Here is a 19,256-nt window from a genome sequence, read left to right as displayed (position 1 = left end):
CCCCCAGCCAGGCAGGCTCCTGGGAGCACTGGAGAGGCGGTGGCTATAGGTTGCTGAGTTTGTCCGGGGGTGGGGAGGGGGTTTGGGTGGGGTCTCTCCCTGGGGATCCGGGCGGGAGCTGGATTGGGGTAAGAGTCCCAGTTTCTGAGAATCTACTAGGCACCAGGCAGGGAACAGGAATCTGCCTTCTTAGAGCTGCCCTGTGAGGGGAGTGTCCCTGCCCCACTTCACAGATAGGAACCAGAGGGTTTTTGAGCATTTATTATTATTATTACGTACCAGGCAGGGCTAACAGCTCTGGTATATTTCCCAGGCTAGACCTGCCTGGGGACCAGGCAGTATTATGACTTCTTTTTTCCGAGAGCCCCCAGGCACCGAGAGGTTGCTGAGGCCACTTGGAGGGCGAGGGTGGGAGCTGGGACTTGGACCCGCGGAGACGGGATGGGGGAGGGGAAGGGGCGCAGCGCCTGGGCTGTGGGCCTGGGGCGCTGGCGTGAGTGGCGCCTGCCGCGGAGAGTGAAGCGGGGAGGGGTGGCATGCGTCTCCCCCGTGGCACGCAGGAGCAGCCTCATTGATCCCTCCATCCCCAGTCGGACTCTTGCTCCAGATGGCGGGTGGCCAGGACCGTGGACAAAGGGCGGCCGCTCCCAGGCGGCCTGCGAGCCCCGCAGGCGGAGGGTCCAGAGTGTGGGAACCTCCGGCTGCGTGGCCGCTCTGGGGGAGGGGTGCTCTGGGGGGTGGGAGGAAACCCCGCCCTCCACTCCCCAGCCCCCTTCTGCCCTAGCTCCCCGCGCCCCCCAGAACCAGACCAAAGAAGTGGATGCGAGAGGGGGCTCTTTCCTCCCTCCCAGCTGCGGGACTCTTGCCTTCCCTTCCCTTCCCTGGGGCCGCGGACACCTGGGCACACCTGGGCTGAGAAGGGACTGAGGCCTGGACCCTGCCCTGGGGGGTGGACGGGGGCTGAACTTGGGGCTGGGGAGACCCTGCACGTAGGAGGTCACTTTGGGGGTGTAGTTAGCCCACCATGGAGTTACATCGAAGACCGAGTGTCCACCTGACATTGGCAGAGAGATGGAGGGAACCTCCCGAATGCTGACATTTTGGGGACCAGAAACTTGGTTAGTTTTTCTTACGTCTGCTTTCTCCAGATTTTCTTGAAGCAGTGTCTACTGTTTGTATAATTTCTAAAAAGGCACGTTTAGGCTCCCACAGGGGCCCCAGGGAACAAGGGGGCGTCTTGGGGGAAGGCTTGAGACACTGACGTTTTTCAGAAAAGCCCTGGATGTAGGGCGATGAAGGGAAAGGCAGGGTTGCCAAGGGAGGGCTTCCTGGAGGAGGTGATGCCCGAGGAGGTCCTTGAAGGGAGCCTGGGTGTGTCCCAGGTGAGGAATTCTGGGAAGCTTTATCCAGGAAAAGAGAATGGTGGGACACGGACCTGGGGGTGAGCAGAAGCAGGCACCAGAAGTGTCCAAGAATGGCTGGAAGGGGCTCCCCTGCGTGCGTGCCTGTGAATACACACCCGTGCCTGGGCTCTGGAGGTAAAGGGCCTGGCACTGCCCCCCGGCCCCTCAGCTTGGCCGGCTTTCCTTGGCGGGTCAACGCGTGGACACACCTCACTGCCCAGCATTAGAGGCCCCGACGGGAGGGGGGCCTGAGTTGGGCGGAGCGCTGCTCTGGGCACCCCTCCTGGAGTAGGTGGACCCTGGGCCCCGGCTGGGTGTGAGGAAGACCCTGTCTGTCAGCAGCCCCTCTCCTGCACTGTCTAGGGGTCAATGCCCTGCCCAGTGCGGCACCATGGCTCATCCAGGCCTCCAGCAACGTTCAGAGGCAGGAAGGATTACCCCTGTTTCATGGGGGAAACCGAGGAAGCTGAGGTGTTGAGGGTGCAATAGCCTGCCCAAAGGCCTGTGGCCGCGGACTGCCACCACCCTACCTGGGAGTGGGCTGTGGTCCTGGGCCACATGGTGGGTCAGTCGGCCCCAGAGCCCAGAAGCGGGCTGGGGGTTCAGGGTGGCTGGGGAGGGGCCTTCCCTCCAGCATGGCCCTCCGTGCTCAGGACCAGCCCCTCCTCCCCAGGGTTATGCTGGACCCAGGAGGGGGACTTGGAGTCCAGTGATGGTGGGTAGGGGGAGGCTTACACACAGCGGGCACCTGAGGCCCCGAGGAAGGGGGGCAGGGGCCAGATGCCTTCTCCTGCCCCTCGGCCTGGAGCCCCCATAAGGGAGCCGGGCTGCAGAGGGGTGGCCCCCAGACCTCTCCCCAGGGCAGCTGGGGCTGCAGACAGCTTCGCAGCTGAGTCTGGGTGCTGCCGGGTGGGGGGTTCCTGGTGGCAGAGCCCATTCAGCCCCAGGACAGAGAGCAGGCTGCAGGGGGTGATTGGGGGAGGGGGGTGTCTGCCATCCTGTCTCCACATCTCCTCTGTCAGGGGTTGGGCATCTTATCATCCTATTGGTGGATACCAGTCAGCCCTCGAGGGGGGCTGCCCCCAGCTCACAGGGCACTAACGTAAAGCTGACATTTACTGAGCGCCTGCTGCACGCCGAGCCCCGGAGGAGGGGCTTTGTATCTGGACAGCAGCTCTGCGACTGAAGGATGATCTTTATCCTGTGCGTCGCACAGATGAGGAAACTGAAGCTTCGCAAGCGGAGGGGACTGGCCCAAGGCCAAAGAGTGAGCCGGGCACCTGGGGCCCTGCAGCTCTTTAGCCCACGGGTCAGAGGAGGGGATGCCCCAGGGGCAGAGGCAGGGGCGGGCAGCTTTGTCTTCTGCGCTCACCTCCTCTCTACCCACCCCTTAGCTCCTGCCTAGCGTTTTCCTCTCGCGCCCTAAGGCCCCAGAGCCCCTGCCTGGGCCCGCCCCTGGGGGTCAGACCCTCAGCTCTGTCTCGCAGCAGCTGCCCAAGCTCCCAGTTTTCCAGGCTGGGCCCCATCCAAAGCGGGGTGGTTTCCAGGTCACCAGTGGGAGCCAACCAGTGCCCGTGGTGGCGCCTCACCCCGGGTGCTGAGTGGGACCAAGAAGCCCTTCCCGTGGTTGGTCGACTCCGCAGCTGGCTCCCAGTTTCTGGGGTCTGTGCTGCCCCCCCCGTGTAGACACAGATCGTCCTCGCTGAAGAAAGTCTCCCTCCCTCTGACATTTCAGTGCTGCGCTGCCTGGAGCTGGGTCTCAGGGGAGGAGGGACTGGGCGGGATGGGCACAGGGGGTGTCCAGGTTGAGGCTGGGCTCTGCCCTTGGCTTTCTGTGGCCTCAGTTTACCTGTGTAGCATGGGCTTTCCCTGCTAAGGCCACCTGAGGGAGGGACTGGCTCCAGGTTGCTGGAGATGACCGAGGATGGCCAAAGCGGGGCTGGGGCGTTGCTGGGCGCCCCGGCCCAGAAGGAGCCCCCGCTGCTGGGGCTGATCACGTGGGCTGCCTGCGGCTCTTGCCTGAAGTATGGCCAGTGCACCGAGTCAGGGGCGCGGAGTCATGGGACAGGGCCCTCCGTGCCCCAGGCCCATGCAGCAACCTCTCCCTCTGCAGCGGGAGCCGCTGGGGGCTCCGAGCCGGAGGGCTGCTCAGGAAGGCTTGTGTGCAGGTGCCCAGGAGGTAGGGCTGGGCTGGGGCTGCGGGTGTCCGTTTCTGCGGCTTGCCTGGCCCGGGTCTGGCCAGCTGGGGGGTCACGTCACAAACCTGATGACTCGATCAGGTTCTGTGATTCAGGGGGCTTGGACCCTTCCCCCGAAGCTGCCCTTGGGTGGCTGTCCAGCTCCCCCCACCCCCTTCTCTCATCTCACCGAGGTCAGGTTCTACCCTGGGACCTGACTGTGGGGTTGGGGCAGATCTGAGGGACCCCTGCCCTCCAAGGCGGGGTGGGGGGTGGGGACGGTGGTTAGCCAGTTTCTGCAGTCCTGTCAAGTCTCCAGGCCAGACTTGGGGACCCCCGCTTTTGGGGACCAAACCAGGCCCCAGGTTCCCAAAAGGGCTGCACTCCAGACTTGGCAGACATGGGCATAGACCCCAGGCTCGTTCAAACCCCCGCTTCCCGGGCCTCGGTCTCCCAGGTGTAAAGCAGGGGCCAGGGCGGTGGGCACAGGGACGCGTAGAGGTGGGCGGTGGGAAAGCGCGGGAGCCGCGCGTCTCACGGGCGCCTCCGGATTAGGGGCCGCGCGGGCCCACGTGGCCGCGCCCCGCCCCCTCCCCGCGAGGCCGGGGCAGGGCCGGGTCGCTGTCCCCAGCTGGTTAAAAACCCCGCGGTGTCAGAGAGCAGCTCGTTCCCAACCTCTGAAAGGCAGACAAGCCCTTTATTGCTCTATTATAACGCGGAGCCAGATGGTCTTTTGGGAGTTGCCCCCCCTCGCCCCCCGCGGCCGCCCCCATTCATTCAGAGGCAGACCCCGGCACTAATGCCGCGGGGGGCAGGCACGCTTCCGCGCCCGCCGCGCAGTGTGGGAACCGCCTGGCAGCGCGGACCCACAGCCCGCCGGCCGCGGGAGGGGCGCGGATGGGCGCGCGCGTCGCAGCTCCCGGCGGGGCTGCCCGGCGCCCAAAGGAAGGCTCGCGGGTCGGGGCCTGGGGCGGGAGGACTCCCGGAGGCCCCTCCCGGGGTGTCTCGGCACCGGATGACTCGGGTAGGCCATGTACCCTACCGGTGCCTCGGTTTTCTTACCTGTAAAACGAGGACGATGCCTGCGCACACCTGCTGGGTTTTGGAGGATCAAACCATTTTAGGGCCGGGAAGCATCAGGCCCGTCACCATTTTTGTGCCTTCCAAGAAGGACTCTGTTACATTTTTAAATCCTTAAAAAAACATCCAAAGGAGAAAAATATTTTGAGGCAAGTGAAAATGAGATGGAATTCAAATTTCAGCACACAGAAATAACATGTTACTGGAACACAGCCAGGCCATTCCTTTACTATGAGGAGTGTTGCTTTCCTGATGCGAGGCAGAGTCCAGTGCGTGAAACACAGTCACCTAAACCCTAACGTATTTACTGTGGGGCAGGCTTGCCCCACCTGCAGGGTGGAATGGCGCCCACGACGCTGTCGCTGCGGTAACTGCTGTCCTTACCACCCACGGGGGGCGGGGGGCGGGAGGGGGGTTGCCCCGCCCATCCCTCTTGCCGCTGGGGCTGGTGTGGGAGCCCCACTCAGGGGTGGCTGCCGTACTGAGGCTGAGGGTCTTCCTGCCCATTGTACAGGTGGTGGCTGAGGCCAGACTGGACCCCGGGTTAGGGCAGATGGGGCAGCTCCCCCTCCCCGGAGAAAGCACCAAGGTGGTCACGCAGCCCCCAGGCCCCTCCTTGTGCTTCCTCCACGGCCTGGGGGGAATCTTCCCCTGCACACCCACTGGGTGGGTCCGTGCCTCCCCACTTCCCCGAGCACGTGTGCTCTTGCACACCTGGGGAAGATCCGTTTTGTCCTAAAATTATCAAGCTCCCTGTCCCTGGCTAAGGTCACCTTCACCAGCTGCCCCCGCTTTCTCATCGGGGGCCCTAGACTGACTCGTCCACTCCTTTCCTCCACCAGCAGTCCCGCTGTGGGCCTGCAGGAGACCAGGCAGCCTGCCGGAGACCAGGCAGCCTGCCATGGGCCTCATTTTCCCCACTGATGGCTGCGTTGGCCTGGCTGAACTTTAGGGAGCTCCCCTGCCTCCTGGTCAGGTCACTGGGGGCTTGCAAAACAAGCACGGGGGTGGGAGTACCCTGCTTTCTTGAGGGGCAGGAAGTAAGGAGGGCGGCGGATCAGAGGACGAGGGCTTTAGGGGTTGGCAGGAGAGGACAAAGGGCCCCATGGGGGTTGGGGGCTGCCTGTTGCTGGTGGATCCGTTATGGGGGCTGGGGTGGGAAGGGGACCTGCAGCTCTGGGGCGCTGGGCTTGGAAGTCCTTTCTCTTTGCCTCACTGGGCTGACCCAGGCCTGCCTCCCCCCATCCTATGACGGCTGAAAGGAGAGAAGAACCCCAGCCCTGCAGGTACCATCCCAGCTGGGACCCTCGGCTCCCAGGTATTATGGGGACCTGAGGGATCACAGTTGTGGGACTCAGGCTCCATGCCCTTCACGGTCATTGCTCCCTGATCCCTGGATGCCCCAGCTCCTCCCCAACCCCCCACAGGACTGCTGCCCTGACACCAAACAACAACTTCATCAGCATTCCCTGTGGGTACCTGCTGGGGCTCCCACCTCCTGCAGACCCCGCATTAGACTGGCAGTCAGAGCCAGCTGTCAGGAGCTCTGGGCTTCCAGCCCGTTGTGGGGACCCCTCGGTGAGGCTCAGCAGTGGCCCAGGGCACATCTGATGCTCCTACAGCCACTGGGCTGGGGGTCTCCTTGGACCCACTCAGTGGGGCAGGGGACATGGTCCACAGATGAAGGCAAGTGTGGCCAGACCAGCCCTGGGCTCGCAGCTGGCTGAGAGCTGAGGGGAGGAGGCCGGAGCAAGGTTGCCCACCCCCAGCTGGGCAGTGATGACCCACTTGAAGTAGCTGCTCTGTGCCAGGCAGAGTGTCCAGAGCCTGGCGCTGGGTAGGGCTTGGGGGTACTGGGTAGAGGTGAGGGCTCCGGAGTCTGGCCCTCCCTTCTCTGCTTGTCCCTGAGTTGGCAGTGGCCTCATCCTGTCTCCTGCCCCTGCCCTCCAGGACTCAGATGGCGCCTGGTCTCAACCAGAGGCGTCCAGGTCACCACCTGGGCTCGCCCAGTAGGCTCTGGGCCCCATGGGGCAGCCGCCTCCTACCCTGGAGCTCACTCCCATGGGAGAGTGAGGACTGCCACTGTCAGTCCCCCAAGGGCCTCTGGTCCTCTGTTTGCGCAGAGAACTCCAGTGGTCTCGCGGGCCTCATGGAGCCCTGTTTGTCTGATGCCACTTGAGAAGGCCCAGGAGTATGGGGCACGGGGGGGGGGTGCCCGCCGCTGTGCCACCGGGTCTTGGCTCTGGGGCTCCCCCTCCACCCGCAGCCGCCCCAGAGCCCTGCCCGCCCCCAGTCTTGTGAGAGAATTCGGGCGGGAGGCCGCTCCGGGTGGCTTCCCACACCCCGCCCCCCTGCTGAGGACATTCATCCGGCACAAAAGGCGCGTGCCCGGCGACAAACTCATTTACATGGGCCGCCTGGCTTTGTGTGCAGAGCTGTGGGCCCAGAGGCCATCTGGGGAGCAGTCGTCCCAGCGGGGCGGGGCCCCGGGTTGCCTTTGAAGGTTGGGGAAGCGGCAGCGGCTGGAAGGCCACACATCTGGCCCAGCGTCGCCTTCCTGCCCCACAGCCCCCGGGTGTCCTGTGCACGCCCGGCCTGGCATCGCTAGGCATGACAGCATGACGGCAGGAGGCAGGACGAGGGGACCAGGGGGCCACCTGCCTCCTGCCCCCAGCCCTTCGGATCGCCTCCCCTTGGATGCGCCCGCCAGAGAGCCTCTGGAACCAGCACGGATTTGGGACAGCGCTGTGGGCTCAGGATTCAAATCCAGGTGCTGCCACTTAGTACCTGGGTTCTCTGGACCTCAGTATCTTTATCTGTAAAATGGGCCTAATAACAGCCCACCGTGGGTATGTGCTGAGGATGGGGGGAGGGGTCAAAAGCAGAGTATTCAGGTGGCCTCGCAGCCGCTTCTGGTATTAACACCAGGGTCACCCTGAGCCTTTGCCTCCGCCCACCCCACTTCGTTCCGTTTCTTGGGTGGGTGATCCCCGCCTACGTCTGCGCCACCTGGAAGCCAGCTGATGGAACAGGAAAAGGCCAGGCACGGTGCCAAGGTGCACCCAGGACAGGGTGACCTCAGCAGGGAGCTGGGCCTGCTCTGTCCCCTGCTCTGTGGAGCAGCAGAGGTCCTGCCTCCCTCTCGGGATTCCGACCAATTCCAGGGAGAAGGCGCACGTCCCGCTCAGCCTGCATGCAGTAGGTGCTAAATAAGTGTGCCCACCCTCCCCTTCCAGGCCTCCTGACCTCATCCCTGGGCCTGCCCTGAGTCAGCCCAGTGCGGGCACAGCCCCGAGCATGACCCTCTGCTGGCCAGCCCCCCAAAGGGCCAGGGGCCTGGACAATCGGCGGGGAGAGCCCCAGAGGGGCATGGTGGGGGGCACTCTTGTGTGGCACGCGGTTCTGAGCCTGGCAGCTGGACGGCTGGGGGCAGGGTTTCCACCCAGGGGACCCTTCCCGGCCAAGGGGCTTGTAGGGCCAGGGCTTGGTGGACGGGACCTCTGGGAGGCGCCCTGCCCCCACCCCTGCTGGGAGGGATGTCCTTGAGAGGGTGTCCTGCGGGCCCCAAGATAATCCCTGCCTTTGAGAGGCTGTGAGAGGCTGGCCCGGGGACTTTCCCACAGCCCCACATAAAGGCCGGGCCGCCAGCTGCTCTCCCACAAAAGGCTCCCAGCCTTTCAGGGCCCGGAGGCGGGCGGGGTGAGCAGAGGCTCCGCCGCAGCCTACCTGGCCACCCCCAAGCAGCGCCTGCGTCCACGGGGCGGTGCCTGCCCGCTGACCACCGAGGGCCCAGTGGTCCCTGGGCTGGGCCCTTGGGAGAGCCTCGTGGGGCCACCCGGGCCAGCCACTCGCCACCCCCGCCATTTGCCCGAGGCTGGCACGGTTCCTGGGCCCCGTCACTCATCCTGGGCCTTCTCTCTCGGACCCTCACATTCCTGCTGCTGTGCCTGCTGCTGCCATCGGGCTGCCCCCCCCCCCCCATCCACGCTGGGCCGTCACCTCGCTAGCACACTGCCTTGCTTCTCCCACCTCCCATTTGCTTTGAAACCCTCACCCACCCCAACCCCGTTCTGCCCCACAGTGCTGGTGACAGGAGGGGGACATGGTGGGGGCAGAGGGCTGGGCAAGGCCTTCTCCCTGACCTTAGCTTCCTCATCTGACGTGCGGGACAGCACTGCCACTTCCCTGGGCTGGTGTAAGAGCCCCCTAAGTTCAGCTGTTTAAAAATAGCAGGTCCTGGAGAAGCGGGGGTGGGGTTGGCAGGGAGGAGAGGCAGGATACCTGGCCCCAGGAATTAGGTGCCCAGAGCAAATCAGAAGAGAACCAGCCTGGGGGAGGCCAGGGGAGGCCAGGGGAGCTTCCTGGAGGAGGTGGCAGCTGGAGCCTGGCTTCTCGAAAGCAAGGGGGCGGGTGGGAACTCCCAGGGGCAGAGGTGCTGGCCCAGTCCGGGGGCCCTGACCCCTGGGTGCGGCTCTGCTGGTGGGACCCTTCTCTGATTAGGATGTGTCCCCATGCTGCTCCCACATCCTGGGCGGCCCCTGCACCACTTCTGTCACCCAGTGAGAATGAGCAGGTCCAGCAGGTTCCCTGGCTGAGAGAGCTCCTGGTCAGGTGTGAGGAACTGGAGAGCTTCATAAGAGGGACCAAGGGTGTCACCAGTGGACAGGCAGTGACCAGAGGGTGGCCAGTGGGGACGCTCGTCCTTGGTGTCAGGGAAGGAGCTGCTCCGTATGCTAAGACCCCAGGGAAGGACCCTGCTCCTGGCCCTGCATCCTGGGGCTGCTGCTGGACCGCTGGGGGCCGGTCTGTGGGGCTTAGAGGGCTGGACGCAGGGGCAGGGCCTCCAGCTTGCGCCCCACGTGTCCCCGACCGCCCTGCCCACGCCCCCACCTGCTGGGGGCGGAGGCACGTCCTTACCCAGCCCAGCGGCCTCTGGTGTCCCGAGCTTTGTCCAGCTCCAGCCTCCGATTGGCTGCCGAGAGTGGGGAGGTGCGGAAGCCCGATTGCCCTTGGGCCCCCCCATCCCGACCCAGTCCCATAAAGGCACCACCACTACCGCCTTCCTGCCACCCTCCTACGCCAGGCGCTCCAGCCCCTCGTGCCCGGCGGCAGGCGTGGCCCCGTGAGTACCCCCAAAGTGAAGCCCAATCAGGCTCTGGTGTGACAGCAGCACAGGGCGCCCCCGGGGGTCCCGGCAGGGTACTGTGGACGCCACGCCACCGCTCTGCTCTCCCTCCTGCTCGAGACGTTTGCGCCTGCGCTGGGGAAGGGACATCACGGAGAAGGAGGTGGCACCCTCCCTGGTGAGCTCCGCGCCCGGCCTGGGGGGTGGAAGGGGTTGTGACGGGGGTGTCACGCAAACCGGGGGCTCGGCGCCCCGCCAGTCTCCGCTCCCCCTGCGCGGTCACCAGCTGGGCTCACTCTTTGCAGCACCCCAACACTGAGAGCACCACGGATGGATCCAGGGAAGGCACGGTGCGCCGCCTCCGCGAAGCCTTCCTGAACTGTCCCATCACCAGGCGAGGATGGAGACTCAGGCGGAGCTGAAGAGCGACTTGCAGAAGAACCTCCCTCTCCCGCCGCCCCAGAGCAGCACGCCCGCGCAGCCCCCTCCCACAGGGTCTGGGTGAGGCCCTGGTGGGGACTTTGCCAGGCCCCTGGGCCCAAAGGAGAGGGGGCCCGGGCTGGCCAGGCGCAGCGCTTCTTCTGAAGAAAGGAACGTGGTTCCCATCCTTTTCCTGCCTGCGCCAGGGCCGACATTGAGCAGCCAGCCTGCCACTGGCGGGGCCGTCAGCTGCAGGCAGTGCCTGGGTCTTAACCTTGAAGGAGGGGTCCTGGGGACAAGGGTTTTGTGTGTTACAAAGGCTGTAACTGGTCAAGATCGTCCGTGGCAGGGAAGTGGGGAGGGGCCTGGGGGAGGGTAGGTGTGCTCGGTCATCCCAGCCAGGCCCTGCAGTTGGACCTCTGCTTCTTCCAGGCCAGGAAAGGGCTGGATGCTTTACGTTAGAGAGGGAGTGGGCTGGGGGCATGCTGTGCACTTGAAGGGCGTGGCCACCTGCCTGACACCAGTGGGGGCGAGGGGCACGTGAGATCCCCGTGGGATGCAGGTGTGTGCATTGCGGATGCTTGCAGGGTAAATACCGTGTATGTCTCAGAGCTGGATAACGTGGGGCTTGAATAAACGTTCTGGTCTGCAGACTCCCCCTGGGTCTCTGCCCCACCCCCAAGCTGACCACCACCCCCGAGATTCAGGGCCCCCGCCCAGCGCACGGGGAGGGAACTGGGCCTGCTGGGGTGGGGCACTGTGCCAGGGTATCCTGGGCGAGACCCCTGCCCTGCTGGCCTCTCCTCTGGAACCGTGGTCGATGCCCAGCCCACTCCCCCGGCCCCTAATGACAAAGAAGACCCTCAGGGTGCTCTGAGGCAGCCACTGCTCCTTCCCCCCCCAGGCCTCCTGGGGGGGAGCCTCCGTTTGTGTGAGCCCCGCTTGGTGCCCATGTCGTGGGTTCCAAGGCAGCAACGTCATTGTCACAGCAGAGCATTCCGAGACCTTGCTGACTCAGGGACCCTGCCACGTACACACCAGGAGTCGGGGGTGGGCTGGTACCCCTCAGCAGTGGGGGCTCGCCCTGACCTCCTTCGCCCCCTCCCTGCCCCTGCTGTGGCCGCCCAGCATGACGGAGCAGAGCAAGGAGTGGAACGCCCCCTGCATACCTCTTCCGGTCCCCCAAATCTCGCCCCCCGTTTATTCCCCACCTTCTCCCACGTGGCAGCAGGGCTGAGAAGTGTCCTGCACTGAACCCGACAGGAGGGGGCGTGGGGTCACAGTGTTAAAGGGAGTGTGGCCCGAGACCCCTGCCCACCAGCTCCCTGAGCCCGCGGTGGAAGCTAAAGCCGGCCCAGGAGAGACCGGGGCACAGGTGTGGGGTTTGCTGCCCCCTGGCGGCTCGCGGCCTGGCCCTGCCGCCTGGCAGCTCCCGAGAAGGGAAGGGGCGCCGAGGCCTCTCCCGCGGCGGAGGCGGAGGCGGAGGCGGAGGCGCTGGCGGAGGGCTCCTCGGCTCAAGCCTGCCCCAGCCCCGGGTGTGTGCAGGGCACGGTGGGTGGGGACAGACAGCCAGGGACCGCCCCGGCCTGGGCGGGCCTTCAGGCAAGTTCTGGGAAAGGCGTGGGGTTACGCTGAAACCAGAGGGGCGTCACCTTCCGGGAAGCACCGCCCCGTGGGGGGGGGGGCAGAGGCCGGCCTCACGCGGAGAGGGACCAGAGAGGGAGGTCAGCGAGCAGGGGTGTGTGGTGACCACAGCAGCCTGCGGCCGCCTTGTGGATACCGCTGCGGCCTCTGTGCCTGGAGCAGCTCCAGATCATGGGGTCGTGAGCCGCTCCCGCCCCAGTTAAGGTGCCCACCTCTGAGCCCCCTTGTCCGCACTCAGGATTCTAGTTACCCTGTCTACCAGCACATCACTCCTCTGGGGGAGGGGACAGCCCCAATGGGCCATCCCTCTGCCCCATTCCCTGGCATGCAGTAGGTGCTTAATAAATGTGGGCTAAACAGAGCATGGTTTTCTGGAGGCTTGCGGAGCCTGGACTCAGGGTAAGGCCGCGCTGGCTCAGGGCCCTCCAGCTTCCCTAAGGGGGCAGGGGCAGAGACCCTCAGCCACGCAGCGGGCGACCACTGCGTGCCTGGGCCGATGCCCCCTCCTCTCCCCGCCGGCCTATCTCAGGGCCTTTGCCCAGGGGCAGGGCTGGGGCCGCGGACACACCCCCTGCTTCTGGGTCACTTGGGCAGTTGGTCAGTGTGGCTGGATGGCGAATCCAGGGATCCGATCTGTCACCTGTCAGATATCTCAGCAGCAGTATGGGGGGATTATTTGGGGGTCGATCGAGGGCTTGTGCGATCGAGGGCTTGCGGAGGACCTTCTATGGGACACGGGAACGCAGGTGTGGGCCGTACACTGAGTGTGGAGTGGGAGAGCAGCCCGGCCCTGGGTGTCGCAGGCTCTCCATGGATACGCGTCAGCGTGTCCATTTCACAGGTGGGTGGGGGCTCAGGGCTGCCCCACAAATGCTCGAAGGGGCGAGAGAGAATGAGTGGGGGATGGGGAGCCTCTCACCAGGCTGCTGCCACGCACGGATCTCCGGCGGCCTCAGCCTGCAGAGGCTTGAAGCAGGATCTCGGTTCCCGGGCCTCAGCAGCGACAGTGCTGAATCCCAGCCACTAGACCACGAGGGCCAGCGGCCAGTGACAAGACCCTGGCTTGTCTGCTTTGTAGAAATGAAATGAAATGAAATGAAACAAGTAAAGTGTTTATTAGGAGGAAAAAGGGAGGAAAAGGTACGTGTGGATGGACACACACAGGCGGGCTCAGAGGAAGAGTCGTGCCCTTGGGGTAGAGTTTGAATCGCTTATGTGGGGCATTTCTTCTGGTTTCCTCTGGCCAGTCATCTTGGTTTGCCTGGCTCTGGGTCCGTATTTGGTTTATCTCGGGGTCCTCCCCTGTGTGCCTGCTCATCTCTTAGCCAAGATGGATTCTAGTGCAGAGGCCTATGGGTAGATTGGCATCACGTACTATGGGGTGGCACCCCCTCCCTCTTGACCCCCAAGGAGGCTTTCTGCGCATGTGTAGTCGGGAAGGTCTCCTTGACCTCGAGAATGAGGACTGTGTGGTCTCTTTATCTGGCAGGGCTCAGCTCCTCCTTGCTTCTGTGATTCTCTTTATCTCGGAGCATCTGTCCACAGCAGACAGATCCCAGCTGCTCAGCCCGGGGCCCATCTATCTCCTGCCTCAGCACCAACATCCCCTCCATCGTCCCAGGTTTTCTTTGTGAAATTACATCCTGTGACCGTGTTTAAACAAAGGCGACAGGCCAGGGTGAGCTATCTTTTTTATTTCTTGATGACAAACATGATTATGGGGAAAAGCATGTTCAAGGTTCACATTAAAAAAAAAAAGGAAACTATAGCTCTTGAAGATGGAGGACAGGACAGGCACTCCAGGCCCAAGGGGCCTAACCCTCCCAGGTCACCTCCTGGGGGCAGCGTTTCCTGTTTCTGGCCGAGGACCGAAGCTGGCGAAACACCCCAATTGGCATCTCCGAAGGTGCAGGGTCCACGGCCGGTGAGCTTGGGCACCTGTTGGCCAACTTTTCCTGCACCTCGAGAGCAAACTTCAATTCACAGTGCTTCCCTTTTATTTGTATTCTTTTAGTTGAACGTTTTGTTTGGAGATAATTCACAGGGAATTGTAAGAAACAACACAGGAGGATCCCACGCACCTTTCACCTGGTTTCCCTGTCAGTCACGTCTCGCAAAACTATAGTACAGGGATGAGAGCAACAGGCACTGATCGGGTCGAGATATAGAACATCCCATCCCTGCAAGGATCACTTCTGCTTTCTTTGGGGGAAAAAAAAAACAAAACTATTGAATCATTGATTTCAGATAATGATAAAACACACATACATAATATAAAAGTCGCCACCGTGGGCGTCGGTAAGTGTGCAATTCTGTGGCCTTAAGGACATAAACATTGCCTGCAGCCATCGCCACCATCCGTCTCCAGAACTTTTTTGCCATCTCAGTAGAAACTCTCTCCCCATTAAACACTCACTCCCCCTTTCCCCTCTCCCGGTGGCCCTGGTGGCCCTTCTTCCACCTGCTGCCTCTGCGAGCTTGGCTACTCCAGACACCTCACACACCTGGAATTAGTCGGTACTTGTCCTTCGGTGGTGGCTTATCTCACACAGCATCGTGTCCTCAAGGTTCATCCGCCCTGCAGCAGACGTCAGAGCTCCATTCCTTCTTCTGGGTGAATAAACCTCCCTTGTACAGGGGTGCCGCTCTTCTGTGGCTGGATTCCCAGGTGTCTTCCACCTTTTGGTGATGGGGTGACTCACGCTGCTTTGCCACATGGGTGTACCAAGCCCTGGATGTGGCCGGGAAGGGCTGGGCCCGATTCATTTCCGGACCCCGCAGTCCAGGACTGAGGAGTTGGGGGCCCAGCGTGGAGAGTGGGGAATGGGGGGTGCAGCGGACAGGGAGTGCCTGGCGGGGCTCCCTTCTGGGGACAGCATGGGGCCCCCCGGTGCTGGCCTGGGGACTCGGCCTTGACCAGAAGTGAATGTTAATCTGTGTCCTGATCAGCCTTTTTCTTGTAAAAGGTGAAACTTACGGTTACCAACACTCACACCATGCAGAAGAGGATAGAGGAGAAAGCAGACGTGGTCTGTGGCAGTCCCCTACCCCCCCACCCCCACTTCCCCCATCGCCCCCAGCCCGGAAGCACACCTGGCGTTTTTCAGGCTGTGGAGAAGCATACGCACGCAGGAGGGGCTTCGGCTGGGCCTCCCTGTCCTTGTGGCTGGGATGTGCGTGCACACACGTGTGTGTGTGGGTGTCCCAGATCTTTTAGCAAATTGATCCCCCAGTTCTGCCCCAGGGTGGATTGCCACAGGCAAGAGGAAGAGCATCTGTTCATCTTGTTGCTACTTTACCTGAAGAAGCCGGATACTAGCCGGAGCGCTGCAGCCAGGTGCTGGGAGCACGTTCGCGTCCCACAAGGATGCAGTGAGGGTGTCCCGGTGAGGGTGTCAGACAGGAATCTGGGGTGTGGCGCTGTGCAGGGTGATGGGGGGAGGGTTCAAGGAGTACTCTCCATGCCGACGACTCGGCCTCTGTGCACAGGTGCCGAATCAAATCGCAGAGACAGAGTTTGGGGGAAGTAGAAAAGAATAGCTTTATTGCTCTGCCAGGCAAAGGGGCACAGTGGGCTCATGCCCTGAAAATTATGTCCCAGCCTGGGGGGATTTGGTGAGGAGTTTTATAGCCATGGCTCAAGGGTGGGCTTGCTGATAAGGATTGCGGTGCAGGGCCTGCGCTCCTTTAATCTGGCCTCAGGTGGTCTCCTCCCTTGTCTCTGCATCCCCTCCCTTCCCTGATTAGCAACTGCTCAAATCTGCCCTTTGGAACTCAGGGAAGGTCACGGAGGCTGGAGTCTATTCCCTACAAACAAGAAACGGGGGACACAGAAAGGTTTCCGTGCCCAGGATCCCCAAAGGCTCCTGTTCGGTTTCACTGTCAGGGGCCAGGTAAGTCCGTGATGGGGCATCTCAGTACATCTCATCCAGGACGTCGGTGGATGGAGCGGGGCTGGAGCTGTGGGTGTGGAAGGAAGGAGCTGCGGTCACTGCATCAGCCTGGTCACTTTTGTGCGGTGATGGCGTTTGAGTTCAGTCTGAGGTCAGACCTGGTCGGCATGTCCTTGCAGGTGTGACATGGTTCAGTTCACCAGGAGGGCAGTGATGCTGGCTGAAAGCACCGGGTGGCTTTCCTCCACCTCACCGTTGTCCAGCAGATTTGTTCCAAGTGCCCTCTTGTCGCCAGGTGCTGGCGACATAGCACTGAGCGGGGGAGAGAGTTCCCTGCGCTGGGGAACTGGCGTTCTGCTCGGAGACTGTTTGCTCTGAATTCACGTGTTGAAGCGCTGACCCCCAGGGTGGCTGGATCTGGAGACAGGGCTCTCAGGAGGTGGTTCCAGTCAAAGGAGCTCGAAAGGCAGGAGTCCTAATCCCATAAGACTGGTGTCCTTGTACGAAGAGAGACACAGGGATGTGCACAGAGAAAAGGCCAGGTGAGGACGTGGCGAGAAGGCAGCCATTGGCGAGCCAAGGAGGGAGGCCTCAGACCAACCCTGTGACACCTCGATCTCAGACTTCCAGCCTCCAGACCCGAGAGAAATAAGTTCTCATTGTTTAAGCCCTCCAGCCCCAGGTACGTTGCCGTGGCAGCCCTTGCCACTAACCCCGGCCCCTTGCAGGCAGGCCCCAGCCCTGGTCCAAGCATCCCTGATCGGCGGTCACTCTAGGTTGTATCTGCCTGCTTCCGAATTTCACGTCCATGCAGTCGTGCAGCCTGGCTCCTTTGGGCCTGGTTCTTCACTCAGCATCGTGACTGTGAGGTTCCTCCGTGATGCTGTGCGTATCAAAATTCATTTTCATATTACCGACTAGTATCCCATTGTATGAATATGCCACACTTCGCATATCCACTCACCTGTGTGTCTGGGTGGTTTCCTGCTCTTGGTTATTACCAGGAAAAGCTGCTCTGGACTTCTATAAACGAGTTCTGGTGTGGACACGTGGTCTCATTTCTCTCTGTTATTTACCCAGGAGGGGAATTGCTGGGTCCTATGGTAGGTGTGTATGTGACTTCGTAACGATTTGCCAGTCCGTTGTCCGAAGTGTCCGTTCCACTTTCCATTCCCACCGGGAGTGTTGAGAGTCCCAGTGGCTCCAAAGGCTCGTCAGCACTTGGTCAGACTTTTACCTCAGCAGCTCCGACGGTTGTCGTTTGGGTTTCCCCGCTGACCAATGACGTTGCGCCTCTTTGCGGGTGCCGTCTATGCATCTTCTCTGGTTTGGAGGATCTGTTCAAATCTCTTGCAAATTGGGTTGTTTGTCTTATTGAGTTGGAAGAATTATAGCTTTTGGATCCAAGACATATGTGATGTGAATATTTTCTCCTGGCAGGTGGTTTGCCTTAGCTCTGGCCTCCCTACAGGATGGGCCATGGCCGGCATTGTGTCGCCACCCGCTGCAGGCCTCACCAGGAGTGGGCCCTGCCACATTGCTCAGCACACATCCTTCCTCAGAGAACGCCTTTCTCACCTTGTCCCTCCCACCCCCCCCGCAGGGCTCCTATTCATCCTTCAGAGCCCTGCCTGGCATCTGCTGCCTATAAGTGAGCCTTCACCACATGAAGCTACTCTGGCTTTTAGACTCGGCTTCCTCACTAGACCATGAGCCCCAGGAAGGTGGGCACCAGGCTGCTTTGCCTGTCAGCCCCGTGCCCAGCCTGGGGCTGCCACAGAGCAGGGGGAGCTGAGGCTAGCCTGAACACAGAGGACAGGAAGGGAAGCCTCCAGAGTGGGGCTTGGGATGCCCCGTCCTCCCGCCCCCCAGGACTGTGGCTCATCTCCCAATCTCTCTCCACCCTCAAGACCCTGGAAATCTCCCTCTCAAGAAGAGAGGGGAAATGTGATCAGGGGTTTCCAGGAGTGCATCTGGAGGTGTCTTGACAGGGTGGCTGGGATGTTGGGTGACACAGTGGGAGAGGCAGCCCCTTGGAGGGCACAGTTGGGGCTGTGGGAGGATCTCGAGGGGACAGCGGGTGATGGGGGCTGGAGTTGGGGCTCCTTCAGCTGCGGTAGAACTGGGATGGGGGAGATGCTCAGCCTTGTGTCAGGGTCTGTGATCCCGACCGGGCACAGCCCTCCCCTGGGCCCTGAGGGTGTCGGGGGGTCTCTGGCACAGGCTCTGGCTCAGTCAGGAGAGGGGAGAGGAGGCCCTGGGTCCCAGCGCCACAGTCATACAGGGAAGTGGAAGGAGAGGCCCTGGGATGCGGGCTCTGCCTCTGTCCCCCCAAGTATAGATTGGGTGCAGGAGCCCCACGGAGCCTCAGACAGACACAGGGCTCTCTGGGGGACACCCTCTGATCCTGCCCTGCCTGCTGATGCTGGGGGCCTGGAGCCGAGGGAGGAGAGGGGACACCAGCAGATGACAGCCAGAGATGGGGACACATGGTGAGCGGGGAAGGGCCCCGCCCCAGCCTCCTCCAAGGATGCAGGGGTGCCCCTTCCCCTTTACTGGAAACCCCCCGGTGGCCTGCAGGCAGTGGAGAGGTGAATAGCAGGACAGGCCCTCCCAGGGGGACGGGAGCCTGTGCTGGTGGACGTCTCACGGGGGCTCCCAAGCCGCTGGGTCACACTTGTCCTCCCCCCTGCCTCAGACTCCTGGAGTCTGTGGGGCTGGGCTGGCTGTACTGGGGGACAGGGGCTCGTGCTTAGCTCTGCGTCTGAGCTCTGGGAAGCTTTGCAAACAGGATGGTAGTCAACCCCCCACCCCAACGCCCATGACTGCACCCCTGCCCTGTCCCTTCCCTGGCACCCAGGCTCTCCTCCCCAGGCTCCCCTGGAAATGGAAGTAGGTGGCGACCGTGAGGACGTGGTGGCCGCTGGCCAGTCCTACTCGTGTAGCTCCTGCCTGGGGAGATCCAGGCAAAGCTGGCTGACCCCACGTGTCTGCAGCCTGGCGACACGCGCACCTGCCGCTGGGGTCCCCACCCTCCCGGCGCCCTGCTCCAGTGTCATGTGAGGTGGGGCTCTTCACACCCTCCTTCTGCAGCCCGGAGGCACAAGAGGGTGGCAGTGGTGGTCCCCCCCCACAAGGCCTGCCCCTGTCCACCAGCTCTGAGGGCACTGGTGGAGTGAGAAGCCTGGGTGGGGAGCCCCGAGCCCCACTGGACGGGAAGATCGGGGTTTGGGTCTGAGCACAGCTTGCACGGGGGACTCTGGGCAAGGCCCGTCCCTCTCTGAGCCCCTGTCTCCCCTTCAGTGAAATGGAGCAAAATGACCCAGCCCTGCCCCTTTCCAGGGACAGGTGGGGTGTGGACAAGGTGGGGAGGCCCTCTGGCCGTCAAAGGTGGCAAAGTGTGCGCTCCCGCATCCCCTCGGACTCCGCAGAGCTGAGCTCAGGAAGGCGCAGGAGGCAGCTGGACTCACAGCCTGGCGGCGGTGGGGACGCGCATGGGACACACTGCATGCGG

General features: G+C 62.6%; 1 long non-coding RNA gene across 1 annotated transcript; it reads right to left on the bottom strand.

The window, feature by feature from the left end:
• Window positions 1–13,523: 13,523 nt before the first annotated feature.
• LOC109549706 (uncharacterized) lies at window positions 13,524–14,874 on the bottom strand. Its single transcript, XR_002176090.3, has 2 exons — window positions 14,354–14,874; window positions 13,524–14,051 (listed from the first exon to the last, which is right to left on the bottom strand). It is a non-coding gene; the product is annotated as an uncharacterized lncRNA (long non-coding RNA).
• Between the last annotated feature and the right edge of the window lie 4,382 nt (window positions 14,875–19,256).

Source organism: Tursiops truncatus, chromosome 1 (genome assembly GCF_011762595.2).
Source record: "Tursiops truncatus isolate mTurTru1 chromosome 1, mTurTru1.mat.Y, whole genome shotgun sequence".
Taxonomy (NCBI): Eukaryota; Metazoa; Chordata; class Mammalia; order Artiodactyla; family Delphinidae; genus Tursiops; species Tursiops truncatus.
The sequence above is the reverse complement of the archived record's forward strand: the minus strand, read 5'-3'. Positions and strand labels throughout refer to the sequence as shown.